Source organism: Euprymna scolopes, chromosome 42, assembly GCF_053919585.1.
Source record: "Euprymna scolopes isolate OS-2025 chromosome 42, ASM5391958v1, whole genome shotgun sequence".
Lineage (NCBI taxonomy): Eukaryota > Metazoa > Mollusca > Cephalopoda > Sepiida > Sepiolidae > Euprymna > Euprymna scolopes.
Genome location: NC_136523.1, coordinates 21,255,337 through 21,280,017, shown reverse-complemented (window position 1 = coordinate 21,280,017; position 24,681 = coordinate 21,255,337). Strand labels below are relative to the sequence as shown.

Here is a 24,681-nt window from a genome sequence, read left to right as displayed (position 1 = left end):
AAAAATAGCCTGATGATTTCAACATTTTAATGGAACAACCGACTCAGCTATATAAGTAATTTTAAATAAGTCCGTTTTAATGGCACGTAAAATAACAGACGAAACCAAACTAATACTGTTGGCTAGAAAGTCTACAGTAAGCTTTAAGAACAAATTTCGGACAAGAAAAATAGCCTGATGATTTCAACATTTTAATGGAACAACCGACTCAGCTATATAAGTAATTTTAAATAAGTCCGTTTTAATGGCACGTAAAATAACAGACGAAACCAAACTAATACAGTTGGCTAGAAAGTCTACAGTAAGCTTTAAGAACAAATTTCGGACAAGAAAAATAGCCTGATGATTTCAACATTTTAATGGAACAACCGACTCAGCTATATAAGTAATTTTAAATAAGTCCGTTTTAATGGCACGTAAAATAACAGACGAAACCAAACTAATACAGTTGGCTAGAAAGTCTACAGTAAGCTTTAAGAACAAATTTCGGACAAGAAAAATAGCCTGATGATTTCAACATTTTAATGGAACAACCGACTCAGCTATATAAGTAATTTTAAATAAGTCCGTTTTAATGGCACGTAAAATAACAGACGACACCAAACTAATACAGTTGGCTAGAAAGTCTACAGTAAGCTTTAAGAACAAATTTCGGACAAGAAAAATAGCCTGATGATTTCAACATTTTAATGGAACAACCGACTCAGCTATATAAGTAATTTTAAATAAGTCCGTTTTAATGGCACGTAAAATAACAGACGAAACCAAACTAATACAGTTGGCTAGAAAGTCTACAGTAAACTTTACGAACAAATTTCGGACAAGAAAAATAGCCTGATGATTTCAACATTTTAATGGAACAACCGACTCAGCTATATAAGTAATTTTAAATAAGTCCGTTTTAATGGCACGTAAAATAACAGACGAAACCAAACTAATACTGTTGGTTAGAAAGTCTACAGTAAGCTTTAAGAACAAATTTCGGACAAGAAAAATAGCCTGATGATTTCAACATTTTAATGGAACAACCGACTCAGCTATATAAGTAATTTTAAATAAGTCCGTTTTAATGGCACGTAAAATAACAGACGAAACCAAACTAATACAGTTGGCTAGAAAGTCTACAGTAAGCTTTAAGAACAAATTTCGGACAAGAAAAATAGCCTGATGATTTCAACATTTTAATGGAACAACCGACTCAGCTATATAAGTAATTTTAAATAAGTCCGTTTTAATGGCACGTAAAATAACAGACGAAACCAAACTAATACTGTTGGCTAGAAAGTCTACAGTAAGCTTTAAGAACAAATTTCGGACAAGAAAAATAGCCTGATGATTTCAACATTTTAATGGAACAACCGACTCAGCTATATAAGTAATTTTAAATAAGTCCGTTTTAATGGCACGTAAAATAACAGACGAAACCAAACTAATACAGTTGGCTAGAAAGTCTACAGTAAACTTTAAGAACAAATTTCGGACAAGAAAAATAGCCTGATGATTTCAACATTTTAATGGAACAACCGACTCAGCTATATAAGTAATTTTAAATAAGTCCGTTTTAATGGCACGTAAAATAACAGACGAAACCAAACTAATACTGTTGGCTAGAAAGTCTACAGTAAGCTTTAAGAACAAATTTCGGACAAGAAAAATAGCCTGATGATTTCAACATTTTAATGGAACAACCGACTCAGCTATATAAGTAATTTTAAATAAGTCCGTTTTAATGGCACGTAAAATAACAGACGAAACCAAACTAATACAGTTGGCTAGAAAGTCTACAGTAAGCTTTAAGAACAAATTTCGGACAAGAAAAATAGCCTGATGATTTCAACATTTTAATGGAACAACCGACTCAGCTATATAAGTAATTTTAAATAAGTCCGTTTTAATGGCACGTAAAATAACAGACGAAACCAAACTAATACAGTTGGCTAGAAAGTCTACAGTAAACTTTAAGAACAAATTTCGGACAAGAAAAATAGCCTGATGATTTCAACATTTTAATGGAACAACCGACTCAGCTATATAAGTAATTTTAAATAAGTCCGTTTTAATGGCACGTAAAATAACAGACGAAACCAAACTAATACTGTTGGTTAGAAAGTCTACAGTAAGCTTTAAGAACAAATTTCGGACAAGAAAAATAGCCTGATGATTTCAACATTTTAATGGAACAACCGACTCAGCTATATAAGTAATTTTAAATAAGTCCGTTTTAATGGCACGTAAAATAACAGACGAAACCAAACTAATACAGTTGGCTAGAAAGTCTACAGTAAGCTTTAAGAACAAATTTCGGACAAGAAAAATAGCCTGATGATTTCAACATTTTAATGGAACAACCGACTCAGCTATATAAGTAATTTTAAATAAGTCCGTTTTAATGGCACGTAAAATAACAGACGAAACCAAACTAATACTGTTGGTTAGAAAGTCTACAGTAAGCTTTAAGAACAAATTTCGGACAAGAAAAATAGCCTGATGATTTCAACATTTTAATGGAACAACCGACTCAGCTATATAAGTAATTTTAAATAAGTCCGTTTTAATGGCACGTAAAATAACAGACGAAACCAAACTAATACAGTTGGCTAGAAAGTCTACAGTAAGCTTTAAGAACAAATTTCGGACAAGAAAAATAGCCTGATGATTTCAACATTTTAATGGAACAACCGACTCAGCTATATAAGTAATTTTAAATAAGTCCGTTTTAATGGCACGTAAAATAACAGACGAAACCAAACTAATACTGTTGGCTAGAAAGTCTACAGTAAGCTTTAAGAACAAATTTCGGACAAGAAAAATAGCCTGATGATTTCAACATTTTAATGGAACAACCGACTCAGCTATATAAGTAATTTTAAATAAGTCCGTTTTAATGGCACGTAAAATAACAGACGAAACCAAACTAATACTGTTGGCTAGAAAGTCTACAGTAAGCTTTAAGAACAAATTTCGGACAAGAAAAATAGCCTGATGATTTCAACATTTTAATGGAACAACCGACTCAGCTATATAAGTAATTTTAAATAAGTCCGTTTTAATGGCACGTAAAATAACAGACGAAACCAAACTAATACTGTTGGCTAGAAAGTCTACAGTAAGCTTTAAGAACAAATTTCGGACAAGAAAAATAGCCTGATGATTTCAACATTTTAATGGAACAACCGACTCAGCTATATAAGTAATTTTAAATAAGTCCGTTTTAATGGCACGTAAAATAACAGACGAAACCAAACTAATACTGTTGGCTAGAAAGTCTACAGTAAGCTTTAAGAACAAATTTCGGACAAGAAAAATAGCCTGATGATTTCAACATTTTAATGGAACAACCGACTCAGCTATATAAGTAATTTTAAATAAGTCCGTTTTAATGGCACGTAAAATAACAGACGAAACCAAACTAATACAGTTGGCTAGAAAGTCTACAGTAAGCTTTAAGAACAAATTTCGGACAAGAAAAATAGCCTGATGATTTCAACATTTTAATGGAACAACCGACTCAGCTATATAAGTAATTTTAAATAAGTCCGTTTTAATGGCACGTAAAATAACAGACGAAACCAAACTAATACTGTTGGCTAGAAAGTCTACAGTAAGCTTTAAGAACAAATTTCGGACAAGAAAAATAGCCTGATGATTTCAACATTTTAATGGAACAACCGACTCAGCTATATAAGTAATTTTAAATAAGTCCGTTTTAATGGCACGTAAAATAACAGACGAAACCAAACTAATACTGTTGGCTAGAAAGTCTACAGTAAGCTTTAAGAACAAATTTCGGACAAGAAAAATAGCCTGATGATTTCAACATTTTAATGGAACAACCGACTCAGCTATATAAGTAATTTTAAATAAGTCCGTTTTAATGGCACGTAAAATAACAGACGAAACCAAACTAATACAGTTGGCTAGAAAGTCTACAGTAAGCTTTAAGAACAAATTTCGGACAAGAAAAATAGCCTGATGATTTCAACATTTTAATGGAACAACCGACTCAGCTATATAAGTAATTTTAAATAAGTCCGTTTTAATGGCACGTAAAATAACAGACGAAACCAAACTAATACAGTTGGCTAGAAAGTCTACAGTAAGCTTTAAGAACAAATTTCGGACAAGAAAAATAGCCTGATGATTTCAACATTTTAATGGAACAACCGACTCAGCTATATAAGTAATTTTAAATAAGTCCGTTTTAATGGCACGTAAAATAACAGACGAAACCAAACTAATACTGTTGGTTAGGAAGTCTACAGTAAACTTTAAGAACAAATTTCGGACAAGAAAAATAGCCTGATGATTTCAACATTTTAATGGAACAACCGACTCAGCTATATAAGTAATTTTAAATAAGTCCGTTTTAATGGCACGTAAAATAACAGACGAAACCAAACTAATACAGTTGGCTAGAAAGTCTACAGTAAGCTTTAAGAACACATTTCGGACAAGAAAAATAGCCTGATGATTTCAACATTTTAATGGAACAACCGACTCAGCTATATAAGTAATTTTAAATAAGTCCGTTTTAATGGCACGTAAAATAACAGACGAAACCAAACTAATACAGTTGGCTAGAAAGTCTACAGTAAGCTTTAAGAACAAATTTCGGACAAGAAAAATAGCCTGATGATTTCAACATTTTAATGGAACAACCGACTCAGCTATATAAGTAATTTTAAATAAGTCCGTTTTAATGGCACGTAAAATAACAGACGAAACCAAACTAATACTGTTGGTTAGGAAGTCTACAGTAAACTTTAAGAACAAATTTCGGACAAGAAAAATAGCCTGATGATTTCAACATTTTAATGGAACAACCGACTCAGCTATATAAGTAATTTTAAATAAGTCCGTTTTAATGGCACGTAAAATAACAGACGAAACCAAACTAATACAGTTGGCTAGAAAGTCTACAGTAAGCTTTAAGAACAAATTTCGGACAAGAAAAATAGCCTGATGATTTCAACATTTTAATGGAACAACCGACTCAGCTATATAAGTAATTTTAAATAAGTCCGTTTTAATGGCACGTAAAATAACAGACGAAACCAAACTAATACAGTTGGCTAGAAAGTCTACAGTAAGCTTTAAGAACAAATTTCGGACAAGAAAAATAGCCTGATGATTTCAACATTTTAATGGAACAACCGACTCAGCTATATAAGTAATTTTAAATAAGTCCGTTTTAATGGCACGTAAAATAACAGACGAAACCAAACTAATACTGTTGGTTAGGAAGTCTACAGTAAACTTTAAGAACAAATTTCGGACAAGAAAAATAGCCTGATGATTTCAACATTTTAATGGAACAACCGACTCAGCTATATAAGTAATTTTAAATAAGTCCGTTTTAATGGCACGTAAAATAACAGACGAAACCAAACTAATACAGTTGGCTAGAAAGTCTACAGTAAGCTTTAAGAACAAATTTCGGACAAGAAAAATAGCCTGATGATTTCAACATTTTAATGGAACAACCGACTCAGCTATATAAGTAATTTTAAATAAGTCCGTTTTAATGGCACGTAAAATAACAGACGAAACCAAACTAATACAGTTGGCTAGAAAGTCTACAGTAAGCTTTAAGAACAAATTTCGGACAAGAAAAATAGCCTGATGATTTCAACATTTTAATGGAACAACCGACTCAGCTATATAAGTAATTTTAAATAAGTCCGTTTTAATGGCACGTAAAATAACAGACGAAACCAAACTAATACTGTTGGTTAGGAAGTCTACAGTAAACTTTAAGAACAAATTTCGGACAAGAAAAATAGCCTGATGATTTCAACATTTTAATGGAACAACCGACTCAGCTATATAAGTAATTTTAAATAAGTCCGTTTTAATGGCACGTAAAATAACAGACGAAACCAAACTAATACAGTTGGCTAGAAAGTCTACAGTAAGCTTTAAGAACAAATTTCGGACAAGAAAAATAGCCTGATGATTTCAACATTTTAATGGAACAACCGACTCAGCTATATAAGTAATTTTAAATAAGTCCGTTTTAATGGCACGTAAAATAACAGACGAAACCAAACTAATACTGTTGGTTAGGAAGTCTACAGTAAACTTTAAGAACAAATTTCGGACAAGAAAAATAGCCTGATGATTTCAACATTTTAATGGAACAACCGACTCAGCTATATAAGTAATTTTAAATAAGTCCGTTTTAATGGCACGTAAAATAACAGACCAAACCAAACTAATACTGTTGGCTAGAAAGTCTACAGTAAACTTTAAGAACAAATTTCGGACAAGAAAAATAGCCTGATGATTTCAACATTTTAATGGAACAACCGACTCAGCAACGGTCATTAGATTAGATGAAATTCATAAAATACTCCATAAATCATTCCGATTAGGGGATGGTTTTCTTTAAAACTAAATCAACAAATAAAAATTAAGAAAAAGCAATTAAATCCCTACACAAACTTTTAAAATATTATGGACTTGCTAGTTAATTTCTTAGAAGTAACTTTAAACCTTACCAAATCTACTTTTAAACCTTATCATAAACCAAACCAATCTATATTATACATCCATAATGAATCAAACAACCTTAAGTCAATATTAACATATATATATATATATATATATATATATATATATATATATATAAATTACAATAAGTTTACTAAGGTAATCAAAATGGTAAACTTAAAATATATTATAAATATTAAAGAGTTAATATTTACAAGCAAAGTAATCTCAACCAGATGTAAAAGCTCAATAAAACCAAAAAGAAAATAGAGCTTATAATATGAATTTTGTACTTGATTCCTCCAGACTTGTTTTAAATATTCTCTCCAGTGCTTTTTCTTTTAATGATTTGGAATTCATTCTATTTGCGAGTTTTTCCAAGGAAATCTGCCTTTTGGATTATTTTGGACCCATTGGATAGGAAACTTTAAATTCGACCGTTTTGGATTTTACCATTCTTGGATTTTTTACCCTTCGCCGGAATATCCAATCATATGAAATCTTTTTATCATTTTTCTTTTACCTCCTATTCCCCTTACCTCACACTTTTTTTTTAACCAAGTAAGATCTGTGACTGACTTGTAGTTTCATTAAATACTTTTATATGCAAAATTCGATCCTGCATTTTGCTCTTTCCTGACCTCTGATGAGAAGGAGAGTATTTCTTCGAAACTCCGCGGATTAAGGACTGTCCACTTATCTTGTGCTTCCTTTTTTAAAATTAAATATGTTTTTAACTCTTTTTCAAGATGTCTTTTAACATGTTTTATTAATCATTTGTTTATATATATATATATATATATATATATATATATTTATATATATATATCTATATATCTGTAAAAGTGAACGTGTCTGTCTGTGTGTCTGTGTGTCTGTCTGTCTGTGTAAATTTCCCTACGCAATAACTCTGTCAATTTTTAGTCTATAGACTCGAAATTTGAAATACCGGGTACTGAGATTTGGAAAAATCGATGTGACGGGTGTCAGCAAGAAATTTGGCTGTTAAGGGGTCAAATTTCAACGATTTGACCTTTAAGAACTCTACCAAACTCCTCCGACAATTTTGGGTCTAGACACTTGAAATTTTAGATATAGGTATCTTGAACCTGGATCTAACTTAATAAAGTGATTTGAGCCCGAAACTATAAATTTTAAGGGGTCATAATAGGGGTCAAATGTTAAAAAATTAACCATTTTTTTTGTTTTTTTGCTTTTCTTGCACAGCATACACCTCCAAACACCCGGGAAACGCCGGGCACCCCTGCTAGTATATATATGTTAAGAATATACAATTTATCTTTTAACAAATCTATATTAAACAAAAACACAAAATACTACAATGAATGCCCTTAAACACACACACACACGCACACGCTCACACACACACACGCATATATATATATATATATATATATATATATATATATATATATATATATAATTATGGAGCATATAAGTTAACTAGATTTTGAAGTGATGGATTTGTATTTGAAAATAAATCAATTAAATAAAAAATGAAATAATTATTAATATTTTATTAATTATTTATACGGAAAAAACTTAAATATAATTTAAAAAGTAGAAATATCAAAAAAAAAAAAAATTTACTATAAAGATGGTGTGCAGAAAGGTCCAACTGCTTGTTCTCCAAAAGCGTATTTAACCATCTGTAGAGTAGCTATTTTGGAATATTTTTGAGTGATATAATTATTAAATTGATCCAAAGAGTTATTAAACAATTGTAACCCATAAGAAAATATACAATAAGATGTTCTAATGGTATATTTGCTTGTCTTCGTTTTTCTGTATATATATATATATATATATATATATATATATATATATATATATATATATATATACAGAAAAACGAAGACAAGCAAATATACCATTAGAACATCTTATTGTATATTTTCTTATGGGTTACAATTGTTTAATAACTCTTTGGATCAATTTAATAATATATGTTTATATATATATTATTAATAATATATGTTTATATATATATTATTATTATTTCATTTAATCATATAAATCAACATATAAAGATATAATTTTATACGTAAATTATTTAGTATTTACTTCAACAGTGCTCAATACATAGGTAGAGATAAGTAGTAAGTTATGAAAATATATATGGCAATTAAGCTACACATAATACTCCGGGAGAATTCGTCAGGCTCATGCGAAAAGTTGTGGTTGTCGCGCATTTATATATATGCATGTGCTATTGAGTTTTTTCTCAGCCAATCAACCTTCTAGTGTTGTAAATATACACATACATACATACATACATACATACATACATACATACATACATACATACGTACATACATATATATAAATTAATGAATAACAATAATAATGATAATGTCGTTCATCAAATTCTGTCTGTGTTTGTTTATAATATCACGTCAGTTGATATTTGGGCTTGGAGTTGAATGCTCTAGAAATTTCACTTCTTATTCATGTTTAGATTTAAAGTATGCAAAAGAAGAAATGACTTCCGGCGATTTTAAATGCATTCTTTTATCGTAAAAAAATTAAAATAAAAGAGTGTGCTATACTCGGGCTTAAACAGGGGGATCATTCGATCTGTGATCGAATGCTCATCCGTTGAGCTATATCTCACGATATATATTTGTTATATATAACAACAATAATATATATATATATATATATATATATATATATATATATATATATATATATATAACTGTTTTTTTTTTTAAGAAATGATTTGCCATGGTTAAATTTCTCCCTTGGTCGGTTAAACATAAAATATTCTCCGTCTGAAAATTCTTCTTTTTTTAATCTATATAACGATTATTTTTTGATATCGGATTTTTTACGGTTTTCAAGACTTATTTGCTGAGATTGTATTATTTCCCGTGGCCGATGTGAAATAAAATAATCCCCGTAAAAATGATTCTTTTTGATATACATGAGAAACAAAATAAAATGTTTTTAAGATCGGATTTTTTTTCGATTTTCGATACTTATCATCTGAATTTCTGTACAAAAAATATCTAAGAACACTGCCAGACATATAAATTTGCGTTGTGTGATATATATAAATTTTCTGGAACCTATGAGGAAGGAACTCTCACACACACACACACACACACACAAAGAAACTGTTATATAATAACAGAGATAAAGATAGATATAAGGATATACTTTTTAATAGGCATAACCACTTATCAAGGTCCAGAGACCACTCGAGGATAAGGGTTAAAAATGTACAGTAGTCAATTGGACAATATAGTAATCGATAGTAATGTAAATTCAGTAAATTTGTTAACTTAAGTGGAACGGCTCATCAAAAACTTGTTTACATTGGACTTGAAGACTGCCATATTGTAGTCAGCTGGCAAACAGGCAAACAGAAGAGAGTTCCACAGGCGTGCAGTTCTAAGAAAGAGGCTTTGTTCATGGAATCTACGTTAAGGTTTAGGTACAGATAAATAATGCGGAGAATTATTGATAGTGTTTTCAGCTAAACGGGTGTTTATTGTGTATGTTTGGCGAAGGGGGACCATAGATTGAAGCTCAGTCGAGCACTTGCCATGAAAATAACGATAAAGCAAAGATATTTTTTTAATTACATTTTCACCCCAAACAAGGCACATTGCCACTTTGGTGCAAGAGGCTACCATCAGGGACATAAGGTACTGGAGTACCATGTGGAGAGTTGGGCAGCAAGATGTCGGTTCACGTTACACTTGAACTTCTGCATGTCAGTACAATTGGGGAAGCAGGAAGCCGGAATGGAATTCCAAATTCTAGCAGTTCTGGGGAAGAAACTACTGGAGTAGAAAGCTCTCTTACATCTAGGGATCTCTACTGTGTAGGGGTGGGATTTTGCTGCTTCTCGGGTTTGTCGAGGGTATTTACATTGTGGGGGCACATTGCTTGCAATTCGTCAGAGCATTCACCATTAAAATGCTTGTAGAACAGGCAGACGGATGCAACATCTCTTCTGTGAGAAAGAAGTTGCAGGGAAGAGAAAAGGACATCTCCTACGAGGCTACGAAGCTATTTTGAACTCTATCAAGGCAGGATAAGTCCTTTCTTGCAGCTCCTGCCCAAATGTGGTAACAGTACTCCATCCTTAGACGTACCTGGCTTTTATATAGACAGAGAATTGCATCAGCAGTGAGATATCTACTGAATCGATAGAAGGATTCCACAATTTTTCCAGCGTTCTTGACAAAGGATTTGATGTATGTGTTCCATTTCAGATCAGGAGTAACTGGTTATATGCATATAATTCTCCACACAAAGACAATTGACTTCACAATGCAGTAGCATTTGCACTTTCCCCATCGTACGTCAACCCTCTTTCGTATCGCTAAGTTAAAAATATGTTTATCGGTTATATGATAGGAACCAAGATTTTTTTTTTGCAATCGATCAATCGATCACTCAATAGATTATTTATAATTTCGTTCGCAACCCACTCAACATTACTTCATTAGGAGTGAAATACTCAATCGATAGTTTCACCCATCTTTGTTGGGACAGTTCCTTTCATGTCTACGGTTCAATACTTGATTAAAGAAGAGACGCGGTATTTGTAAACGTGTAAGCTGAACGATAAAACATAATAATAGGTGAAAAAGAACGTCACCTGTAAGAACTCTTGTCACGAATACGACCACGTTCACACGAATGGCGTACAGACTTGACACGGAAAGCGCAAACATTTTAAGAAACTGTTCTAAGTTTACTTTTATTAATGCAAGACAAGCTAATTAGTCTCTCTAGCGTTCTTCATAGGCAACTAAAAGTGAAACAGACATATATATATATATATATATATATATATATACATATATATACATATATATACATATATATACATATATATATATAATTTAAAGGAGATTAGAACAATAGTCTAAAGAGCTGAGTGTATTTTAATGTAACAGTGAAATTACTAGTTTAATTAAAATACAGGAAATAGAAAGTGCTCGTTGTAATTTAGATATATAATAAGCTCGATAGTTAAATGTCCTAGAGCTAATACAATATTAAGTAATGTGATTGATAATTTAAAATTTAAAAATCAAATTATAATTAAATTAAAAATTAAAAATCCGTTTCATAAGAAGGAACAACAACAAAATCAATTATCTGTACGATCGTTTCGGAAAACAATGCTTTTTATTGTGGTATACATCAAGTTATGTACAATAATTATATATAGATTTTTGATAAGCAAGGTCTCCTCATCAGCAAATTTTGAAGGGTTTTTATTGAATTTAAAAGACACCATAAATAAACCTAGCATTAAAAGTAAGGCAGATGAATCTGAAAAAATTGAAATAAAAGGTCTGGATTTAAAATTTATAAGAAAATTAATATGGGTTAGAGATAGAAATAAGTAGAGAAAAATATATATTTTTGAATTTACACAATAAATTTGATTTAAAAATATATAGAGATATTTACCTTTTAAGTTTTCGTTTTTTGAAATCAGGAACTGTGGTTAAAATAGTCATTAAGGTGTTTGCTATAGCTTTTTATCTTATTGAATGATGAATTTTAAAAGGGGGGGACGCTCGTGCAATAAATTGTTTCCGTTAGCGTATTTTTGATTTAAGGACGCTACGGTTTATATATATAGAATATTACTATTACGTATTTTAAGGGGAGATAATTGTCATGTTTTCTTTACTTTTATTTATTTTAGGGTGTAAGGGAGATAATTAGTCTAACTTAATTTATTAAAAAAAAATTGTAATCTATTTTTACTAATAAGTAATTTTTAATGATTTAAGGTGGTTTATATTTATTAAATTTAAACCAACGTTTATGACTACATGTCATAAGCTCCTGTCTTGAATTTAATAGTTTGGTTGTATTTTTTATATCTTCATATTTTAAAATTTTTAGGGTCTCTTTTGTACATAGTGCACAAAATTTATCTCCTGGTTTATATGATTTGCAAGTCTCAATTATTTGCCATTTTAAGTTGAAAGAAATATTGCTGTTTTTTAGTTGCCAAATATAGTTTGATAGAGTAGTTTCAAACCAACGTCTGAAATAACTGAAATAAGTAAAAAGTAAATGACTTAGAATGACTTTAATGAACTTAAGGATGAATTGAATGAACTTAAGAATGATTCGAATGCTTAAAAAATAACTGGAAACCTTCAAAACCACCTTGAATGATTTGGAGAATGACTTGAATGGCTCTGAGACTGACTGGTTATAAAGTGGGTGATCATTTTACATTAAATTAATACATAAAAGCGATCCCAAACTTTATATCACAAAGTTACAAACATCAGTACAACATGTAGTGAGGACAGATACTACACTTTGATCTTGACCAAAAGGCCAAGAAAAGCTGTATTTTTTGCTCCCCCACCGAGCAAATTAGGCACAAGGCCGACTTCCAATGTGAGGAGTGAAGTGGAAATGGGGACCAACTACCCGGGGAGTAGGGGAGCTGGACAGCGACAATCGGCATGAAGGGTCTCCCCCACACCGACCAAGGTCCCACACGTGGGGCTGCCCCCACACTAGATCCCTGCTTGCAGCACCCGCCGGAATAATCACCACACCCTGATCTTTGCCAAAAGGCCAAGAAAAACGGTATTTATTTGCTCCCCCACCGAGCAAATTAGGCACAAGGCCGATTTTTAATGTGAGGAGTGAGGGGAAATGGGGACCAACTCCCCGGGGAGTAGGGGCGCTGGATAGTGACAATTGGTATGAATGGTTGCCCCTACATTGACCAAGGTCTTATATGTGGGATTGCTCCCACATATGGTCTTTGCTTGCCGTATCTGCCGGAACAGATGGTATTTATTTGCTCCCCCACCGAGCAAATTAGGTACAAGGCCGATTTTTAATGTGAGGAGTGAAGGGAGGGGGAAGGGAAAAAGGGGACCAGCTCCCGAGAGGTGGGAAATGGGAGCTGGTTAAAGGTCTAGCATGTGGGGTTGCCCCCACATCTGGTCTTTGCTAGTCATAGCTAGTCATAGCCAGTCATAGCTTGCAGCATCTGCCGGAACAGATGGTATTTATTTGCTCCCCCACTGAGCAAATTAGGCACAAGGCCGTTTTTAATGTGAGGTAAAAACCAGCTCCCCTAAAAGTAGGCAAAAAGGGGGCACTCTGGTTACCAAAAATAATAATTGTCCCAGTATAGAGGGTTTCCCCTCCATTGACTGGTACAAATTATCTTAAGTGCAGTATCTGCCGGAACAGATGGTATTTATTTGCTCCCCCACCGAGCAAATTAGACACAAGGCCAATTTTTAATGTGAGGAGTGAAGGGAGGGGAAAGGGAAAAAGGGGACCAGCTCCCGAGAGGTGGGAAATGGGAGCTGGTTAAAGGTCAGGCATGTGGGGTTGCCCCCACATCTGGTCTTTGCTGGTCATAGCTAGTCATAGCTTGCAGTATCTGCCGGAACAGATGGTATTTATTTGCTCCCCCACCGAGCAAATTAGGCACAAGGCCGATTTTTAATGTGAGGAGTGAAGGGAGGGGGAAGGGAAAAAGGGGACCAGCTCCCGAGAGGTGGGAAATGGGAGCTGGTTAATGGTCAGGCATGTGGGGTTGCCCCCACATCTGGTCTTTGCTAGTCATAGCTAGTCATAGCTTGCAGCATCTGCCGGAACAGATGGTATTTATTTGCTCCCCCACTGAGCAAATTAGGCACAAGGCCGTTTTTAATGTGAGGTAAAAACCAGCTCCCCTAAAAGGGGTCACTCTGGTTACCAAAAAATAATAATTGTCCCAGTATAGAGGGTTTCCCCTCCATTGATTGGTACAAATTATCTTAAGTGCAGTATCTGCCGGAACAGATACTACACTTTGATCTTGGCCTTTTGGGCAAGAAAAGCTAACAACAGCATCTGTTAACAACAGACCTTTGATATTAACCAAAAAGGCCAAATGTTACGGACAGACCGACCGACGGAGTGACTTATAGAGTCGCTTGCACGCGACTAAAAATATTGCAACGACATTATTTTTGCACCAAGCTAACACGTACTAATTAATATTCAGAAAGTAAAATTGTACTACATTGTTCTACACAAATAATAAAATAAAAATTTAAGAGAAAACCTTTAATATATTTTTTCAGTTCTAACTCCTGTTGAAAGACAAAGCTTTTCTTTTCATTTCCATGTTTCTGTAAAGCAATCTCTTTTTCCCGTCATGTTTCTCTGATTTCTTTCTTTGCTGAAGAAAACTGCACCTCGAAATTACTATGCGTTCTTTTCTCACACTAGTACAACAATGCTGCTAGATTATTATAATGATATTCGAAAACGAGGCTGAATTAAAAGTAGGTCACACTCATATTTTTGTCCAGGATTGCCAAATTGTCCCTTTTGTAAGCCAACTTTCGTGGATTTGGAAATTTCTTGAAGCTGTTTAGCATTCAAAAATTATATTCGACCCTTTTTTAGATGGAGGTAAAAAACAAACAAACAAAGAACAATCATAATATACAGATCGATTTTTGCTAAATACATAATTATCTTAAGATCGACGCCACATTTTATTTACCAAACAAACCAAAATAGAGGCAAGCGTAATTATCTTTTATAACTCTTTTAAAAACAGAAAAAAATGTGAATAAAATTGAAAAAATACGTTATAACTGGGAAAAACAAAATATGATATTTGTATGATTTGTTGTTCGAAAAAAAAACATGACAAAAATATTCAATTTAAAAAAAAAGAAGAATTTAATATAATTTCAATTCAATAAAATTCATGATCACTTGCGACCGTTCGATGTAAATAGACTCAACTCGACAGAAAGAAACCCCAATACCGTTCAAGATAGATATCCTTAGATGTCAGTAAAAATCTATACTCTAATAATTCTTTCCCTCAGACAGCTAGGCTTTTGAATTTTCCACCAGTTTCCAGTCTTCCTGACTGTATTGACATGCGACACTATATGACTGTAAATTTGATCTCAAATAGCAGACCCTTACATCCAAGTGACACTGTGCCTTACTTGTGGTAGATAAAAGTAATATATATATATATATGTACACACACACACATATATATGTGTGTGTGTGTGTGTGTATATATTTATTCTCTTCGTTTATCTCAGTTTTCCAGTTAGTGTTGGATTTGGCAGGGTCGATTCAGGAGCAGAAAATGTTTTGCTCACAATCGTATTAATCGGAACAGAAAGGTATATATATATATATATATATATATATATATATATATATATATATATATATATAGTGGAAATGGTGATTAATAAAAACTAAAGAAAGTACTCAATACTGTTGTAGAGCAAATATGCGTTTTATTTTTTATTACCGTGTCTTTCTGTTAAGTTACATTATTGTTTCAGCTATCCGGCCGTTTTTTTTGGCGGTCTGTAGCTTCCTCAGACTTTTTTTCTGTAAAAGTCTGAGGAAGCTACGGACGGCCAAAAGAAAACGGCCGGGTAGCCGAAATAATAATGTAACTTAACAGAAAGATACGGTAATAAAAAAATAAAACGTATATATATATATATATATATATATATATATATATATATATATATATATATATATATATATATATGTGACTACTTCATTTAATCACATAGTTTAATATACGAAAGTACAGTTTTATGTGTAAACTTTAAGTATCTACTTCATCAGTGCTCAATATATAGATAGAACTAGGTAGTAAGTTATAAAAATATATATGGTAATTAAGCTACACATTATATTCCGCGTTTCATTCATCCACGCTCGGATTCGTCAGGCTTAAGTTTGTGTGGATGAAACGCGGAATATTCTGTGTACCTTAATTGCCATATATATTTTTATAACTTTATATATATATATATATATATATATATATATATATATATATATATATATATATATATATATATATATATAGTAAGTTATAAAATGTATACGGCGATTAAGCTACACTGAATATTCCGCGTTTCATCCACTCTAGGATTCTTCAGCGCGAATTCTGTGGTTGTTTGTCGTTTTTATATGCGCATCTTCTATTGAAATTTTAGTTTGCCAATAAGCTTTCTAGTATCCACCGCGCCCTTCCTATCAGCCATTGAGCATGCATTTATCGGACAAAGGCCTATTTAACCTCTGGTTGACCTGTTCCTTTGTATGTGCTCTATTTAGCCTGGATATTTAGTTTCTTGATCTGTTTTAAATCTAAGTTAGTGTTTTTATTTTATTTTTTTTATTAATGTTAGTTTATATATAAATATATATGTGTACATACATGTATGCATATATATACATATATATACATACATATGTGTGATCGTTTATGTACATTAATGTTTATTTAATTTATTTATTTGTTTATTTTCTATTGTTTTTGTTAGTTTTAAAACTATTTTGTATCGCTATCCTAGAGTAAATTTTATCTTGTGAACACAGTTGTTTGCTATTTCTCTTCTACAGTTTAATAGATGTTGGGGTTCTTTAAAGTACAGGATAGCAAATTTTTCATGAAGGCATAATCTACATGGGTCGTCTAGGTCCCTACACGTGGTAGCTTGTCTTATTATTTTCCATTCGACTACCGGCGAATCTCTGCTTTCCTTGAGTTCCCAGTATTTATTCGCTAGTGTTGTTTTCATACGGTGTTTTTTTATTGTTGAATGTACTTTTGTGGTCATAGTATCGAGTTTTGAAATCTAAGAAAGTTATACATACGTACTATTTTTTGTTATTCGGGTTTTCGTTCGCAAATATTGTGGCCTGGTAAACTATGCTTTTGGTTAGACATTTATTTTGGAGTGGGCAATGTGTGCGGTGTCTACAGTTGCGTTTATCTTGTTCGTTATGAGTAAATTAAGTCCGCTTTCCTTTAGTTCCCAGTATTTATTCGCTAGTGTTGTTTTCATACCGTTTTTTTATTGTTGAATGTACTTTTGTGGTCATAGTATCGAGTTTGAAATCTAAGGATAAGGATACCTACGTAATATTTCTTGTTATTCGGGGTTTCTTTCGCAAATATTGTGGCCTGGTAAACTACGCTTTTGGTTAGACATTTATTTTGAAGTGGGCAAAGTGTGCGGTGTCTACAGTTGCATTTATCTTGTTCGTTATGAGTAAATTAAGTAATTACATATATACATATGTGTGTATATATATATATATATATATATATCATACATATATATCATACATATATATTGATAACATGCATCATATCAGACAGATATATATATATATATATATATATATATATATATATATATATATGCATGTGTGTGTATGTATTCGACTCTACAAATAATTTTTCCCATAGAAATCGCTTAAAACTCGGCATAGTGTCGTTTATTTATTGATTAAAGGTAGCTGAGTACGAAGCATTATCATTGTACAGTGAGATGTCTAGGACTTTATTCTTGAATAGGTAAGATGAAAAACAGGATGAAAGCAGACGTAGAGTTCCAACAAACTTTGAAGTTCTTGAAAACGTATCACTGCAAAAAGAAGTTGCGTTACAGTGAGGTGTTAGAAGAATAAGTTGGTGAGGACTACAAGACCAATATGTAAAACGAGCTGGAACAAATGAAGCAGGGAGTTATAAAGGCCATTTTGAAGAACACATCCATTCATAGTATTTATAAAAAGGCGACCGAGGCTAGTAAGTACATCAGAGATATGTTGCAACGAAGAGGGTGTGGCTAATCAGATTATCGACAGTTTATTGACACTAATCAATGAACTTCAAATTGGACAAAGATTCATTAGCCCAAATATGGATATACTACTCTATGCATTTCTTGATAGTAAATTTAAAGCATACACTCATGTGTAAGAAAATATTGAAAGCGATAAGAAAACAGAAAACTCAATGAATTTAATCTATGAACTTCAAGAACTGTGCTTTTAGAAAGAGAAAGTAAATAAGTTATATAGTTGCGATGTTTCAACGAGAGCAGAGCCATCCATTAGAATGTCTGGAGGAAAAGGGGCATGCATACGATTGAAAGGCAGTAGCTGAGTCTTAAAAGTATAAAACGAAACATCCAAGACACTCTTCACAGAAGAACACACTAGAAACATTTATTTTTTCACACCCTCCAACGGAGGTAATTTCTGAAGTAGACTCGTTTACAAACAATTCGTTACTGACGTTTAGCAACGAATAAGAGGAACTTAACGGCTTCAAATTCCGCCGGAATAGTTTAAATTTAAATAAATTTAGTACACTTCTACGAAACAAATTTGAACACTCTCGCAAGTATCAAGCATCATGTTGAGCCCCCCCCCCCCCACACACAAAAGAAACGGATTTTACAAGCAGCTGTCACGGACGGATATATTAAAAATCCTCACTAATTAGGGCAAGCTTTCACTACTTAGAATTTTCTAATATACAACGTACCGTCACTGACGGACACACATAAAAACCTTTCTTTCACTTCAATAAAAAATTTTGTTTTGTTTTTTTCTGAAAAGTAATCCAACAAAGAGTATCTGTAGCAGTCGAAACTTGCTACAGTAGCAGGCAGGGGCGAAATCTTGCGGCTCGAGATTTAAATAAACCGTCTCCTTTGGTTGTCCAATCACGAGCCAGCTCTCAATCACGGAATCGGTAACTCTTCTTTCTCTTTTCTTCCTCCTGGCTGGCAGCAAACACCGCCTGGACCTTTCACAATCAACATTCAGAAATATTAACTTCATTGCAAACGTGCTCGCGTTAACTGTAGGATAAAGGTAATAATTTGTGGGACGTGGAAAAAGTTTATATATATATTATTCCTTAATTGGAATTTTTTGTTAATTTTATTTTTATTTTCGGACTATTAGTCTCATCTTTATTAGTTGTTGTTTGTTTGTTTTTATTGGTTCACAACGTTTCGGCCAACTTCCTCTGGCCTTCGTCAGGTGGTAACCGCGACGGATAGGAACTTCGAATCTCCTAACTGCATTATCAGCCATCACTGCCATCCGTAGTTGTCGTCGTTTCACCACATTTTTGACCAATTACCTCTGGCACGCTTTGGGTGGGATTGAAACCGCTATCTTCAGACAATGTTCATCTGGAACCGTAGAGATTCAACGTCTCTATCAACTGCGCCACGGGCCCCGAAGGGCGATCAAGGTTGGATTCTTTGATCTTATAAATCCACATTTATTCATTATCTGATCTATATAAAAAAAAAAAAAATAAAAAAAAATAAAAAAAAATAAATAAAAATAAAAAAAATAAAATTAACGTGGAAAAAATGATCTCTTCTAGTAGAGATTTTAATCCATTAGTGAGGTGCCTCTTTAATTATCTGTTGTACCGCTTTCTTTTAAGTTCGCTGCGTCTATCGACGCTCGAACCGTCAACACAAATTGGTTCATCGTCTACTTTGTATCATTATATTACCATTTAACCTCATAACAAAAGTCAAAGGCGAGAAATGGCTAGCTACAGCCGGCGTGAGGTCGGAGAAGAAAAGTGTTTACCGGGCGAGATGGACGATGGCGAGAGACTTATGTAGTGTCGAGACGTGGTAATGTTGTCGATGATATTGGACTCTCGTATGTCGAATTGTTTAGGGATATGGTATGGGGGTAGTAAAATAGAATTGTCGGTACTTTCATTCATATTTTAAATCAGCGACAAAATGAGTACATTCTTGGAACAGAAACTATCAAGTAAAACACAATCAATAAAAATATACAAATTAAATAAAAAGTGAAATAAATATAATTAATATCAACATTAAATATCAATATAATAATTATATACTAGTCATTATCATCATAATCATCGTTATTATTGTCATCAGCAACAGCGTCATCATCATAATAATTGTCCTCACCATCATCTCTACTACTACCGTCGTCATCGTCATCATCATCGTCATCATCGCTATCGATAGGTGACGGTGGTTTAGTTGTTAACAACACGGATTGACGATCTGGATGTTCGAATCCATTGCGTTCCAGAAAAATCGCTATCACCTAGTAGAAATAATTTACACTAAAAAATATCGGGGAAACCAATGCCAACAATAAAATCTTAAGATTCATACGATATGATGATCATGTTCTTAAATACATACAGAAATGCGTTGAGCGGCTTTCAGAAATGTATTTCCGAAGTAATTTATCTCTGGCCTGATCTTTATGTATCTCTCTTTTCCTCCAGCTCATTCTTATTACTTTTTGACATGTTTTTCATTTTATCTCTCCCTGGCTAAACCGGACACTTGTATTGTCCTGCATCTACTTAACCAAGAACTTTACGTATTCTTTAAACCTGGCCATGCCATTGAAAAAATGCCTGCGAATAATATTTCTTTCAAAATAAAAATAAAAATTGTTTATGTGTTCGAACACTCAAAATTGTAAAATGTTTATATTGTTTCGAATTATAAAGTGTTCTATTTATATTGTTCATAATATAAAAAAATCTTATGTATTGTTTAAAATAAACGGTCATATTTTATTATTTAAAGAAAACGTTCTGTTTATATTGTTTCTTTTTTCTGCTTTTTTAAAACTGCCACTTTCCGAAATACCGTTTACATATCTACATGGTAACTAACAGGTGAATACAGGAATTTTATCTTACTCTGATGTCGAAAAAATCACATTATTAAACAATCCAATACACGTATCACGAAATTAAAGTTTCCGGGCATATACTCTGTAAACCAGTAGAGATTAAAAACTGCACTTGATGCAAATACACTGTTCTTTCTCGAACAGTGCGACTGAAATTCCCCCTTAGGACATTTTCATCAGACGCTGAACTCTGTGGTCTGTGCAGTAGAAAAGAATAAAGAAATGGTTGAATTTTATTTTCTAGTCGAAAAAATATTAGTTTTTGCATCGAAAAAATGGCAGCTCGACCATATCATCATATCATATCTTATCGCAATAGAAATTAACCCATTGCATCGCGGTGCTATTTGCCTCCTTAAGGTCTTGGTTTGAGCAATGAGGACCCAATCGGCAGTTTTCTCTAAGGTGGTGCATCATTTGTACCTCTCCACATGGACATAAAGGTGAGGAGTCTAGGCCCCACTTGTGGAGATTGTCTTTTGTTTTTTGCCTTCTTTGGCTCTGGCTCTATTTAGAGTCACCCAGTTTTTTCTACCAAGGTTTGAACCCTGGGGGAGTGTTTCTTTTGGGTCTGGTAGGGCTTCATTTTTATTACTGCTGCTATAGCCTCGCCATCGTTCCATCCTATAGAAGGCAGCTTGCCTGGGATCGATATCCTCTATATTGATGAAGCTACTGCGAGATTTTAGTCTTTGTCTCACTGATTGGTGGCCAAACAGTGAGTGCCTGTGATCGTTAAGCTGTTTGTACCGTTCTATTCTGGTGATGACATCTCGCCTGATATGTGGTGGTGGAATACCAGTTAGGGAGTATAGAGCTGGCAAGGGAGTTGGTCTTAAGGCACCAATTATGGTCCGGTATGCCTTGTTTAGCTCTACATCAATTTTATTGGCATGACATGATCTTGCCCATACTGGGGCACAATACTCCGCTGTGGAATGGCACAGTGCGAGAGCTGTTTGCCTCAGTGTTTTGGGGTCAGCACCCCAATTACTGGTGGCAAGCTTACTGAGAAGGCTGTTTCGTGATGACCATAGCATATATATTACGGAGTCTAGAATTTAGACTGTAAACCCCAATACTTACTACATTTATATGTAGTTACTTATGATTGTATATATATAACACCCCCATATATATATATATATATATATATATATATATATATATATATATATATATATATATATATATATATAGTCATCCACATACAGTACTGTTTCACTGTTTCACAGCTAATTAGTTCGGCTAGACAAGCAACTATCTCTAGCGAGGATCGAAACCCGATCGCCCAAACGATCGTCGGCAGCTTTTCGGCCTAGTTTGAACTGGAACAAGAAAATTGTGCGGATTTGAATTATTTATTAATTATGTAGTTCTTAAAGGAGGATATTCATTTTTCGTCAAAAACTTAATATACTTATACATGTCTTCTTTCTTCGTTCAAATTTTTTTGGTTAAAAATTTAGAATTTTACATAAAGCGTATTAAAAAATGGGTTAAGCTTTTTAATCGTTTTTTCCCCCGAAAATTCAGATGCGAAGGAGTCAAAGTTCTAACGATTTTACCTTTCTGGTCTCTAGCAAACTATTCAGCCAATTTTGGTTCTACACATTTGAAATTTTACATAAAGCGTAGTCAAACATGCAGTAAGCTTTTTAATCAGTTTTGGGGTAAAATATTGTCTGTCAAGAGGTCAATGTTAACAGAGTTGACATTTGGAGACTCTACACAACTATAAGCCAGTCAGTCGGTCACTGGCGTGTGACTGGCTTCACGTGTTACACTAAATGTCTTGGAAGTGGTCTCATGAAAATGTGAAGATGGCCAGTCATTAGGTCTGTGTAACAAGAAGAAAATCATACCTGAGATGTTGGATGTGGATGTGGCTCCTTTACTTTCTCAAGATGACCTCTTCACCCTGGTGGTGTTCTGGTTGGAATTTTCTTTCGTCATCCTCCGCCCAACTTCGTTGTTTGATGGAGGCATTCATGGCAGACTCAATGAAACACACAACACAACACAATCGTAATATTTATGAGAAATCTTAACTATTTTATTTCTATACATAAATATATTACAATATTTTACAATGTTTTACAAAAAGGATCAAAATCAATTAACGCTTAAACTTTAAAAATTATTAGACTGAGCTAGCTACATAGATAGTTCTAACTAGTGCTGATGGAAAGGGGGTGCCCCCCCCTGTCGTTCACGGAGAGACAGAAAGACGCGAAGTTACCCCATGTCGTCCGGCCGAAAAAAAAAAGATCCATCTAGAAAAAGAATTCTGGGATTACATTTCTTTGTATCTCTACGCGTATGGCCAAATCACCACCTGCCCATGCTCTAGAGTGTGTTAGCAACCGTAGCACTTAGATATAGTCCCACACAACCCCCCCCTCCGCCGTCAATTTTGTGTCTAAGCATTTGAAATGTTAGATGTAGGTTACCTGGATATGAGTAAAGCTCTTAAATATATATATATATATATATATATATATATATATATATATATATATATATGCACATAAAGTTATGAACAGTATATAGGGCCCGAGCAAAGCCTGGCTGATCTACTATTATATCTATTTAAGTGAGAATGTTTGTGAGTATGTCTGTGCGAGGACAATCTGCAATCACTATACTCAACGAATTTTTGGATCTACAGACTTGAAATTTGGTATATAGGGTATTCAGACATGTGGAAAAATTTTTATTGTTTTTTATTTGTAAAAAAAGGCTGATAAGACGTCAAAAATTGAAAATTGTTAGGTGGGTGGGGTCATAAGATTTTTATCTGTTTGTGAACTGTTTTACGACTGCGCAAGGACACATGAAGATACGGCTTCATGAAGAAAGGCTTCTCCCAGTCTCTCATACAAAACCGGGCAAAATTGCAAGGACCCATGGCTTAGTGGATAAAGTACTTAATACAATTCAGTTGCATGTTCCACTCTTCTGGAATTTGACGATTTAGCACCCCGTGCGGGCTACATTCAAAATACAATTGTGAATAACGTAGGGCTCCTTTCTAATAATGGCTGAAGGAAAAACAAACATGCTGTCCACGTGGATATAAATAAATGGTTCCGCTTGAAATCCCTTAAAGATTCTCGACTTCGACATAAAGATTTCCGGATGGTTACACTGGCTTGAAACATTGTGAAAATAACGCTCAAGATGAGAACAGTTGTCAGGATTATGAAAGACTAGCAAGCAGCCTGACGTTGCCCAGTCGTAAAATACGCAAAATACTTATATTTTATTTCATACAAAAAGCTGAGAAATGTGCATGTGAGTATTCTGTTTTTTTTTTCTATACTTTTCACTTCTCGTAAGTAAAAAAAAAAGTACTCGAGCTGAGATCGAAACCAATACCTCAATACAGCGATTAAAGTACGATAACCATTAGGCCAGCTAGACACGTTTTAGCTGTCAAGTGAATGATTCGCACTTGCGAAGTCGTAAACCAAATTTTGACCTCTTAGCAACCCCCCTTTTTTTTACAAATATAACCCAAATAAATGTTTTCCGCGTATCTGAATACCCTATATACCAAATTTCAAGTCTGTAGATCTAAAAATTCGTTGAGTATATAGGTTGCAAATTATCCACGCACAGGCACACACA

At 33.5% G+C, this 24,681-nt stretch overlaps 1 pseudogene; it reads right to left on the bottom strand.

Annotated features, from left to right (window-relative positions):
* Window positions 1–12,718: 12,718 nt before the first annotated feature.
* LOC145267332 (U2 spliceosomal RNA) lies at window positions 12,719–12,855 on the bottom strand (annotated as a pseudogene).
* Between the last annotated feature and the right edge of the window lie 11,826 nt (window positions 12,856–24,681).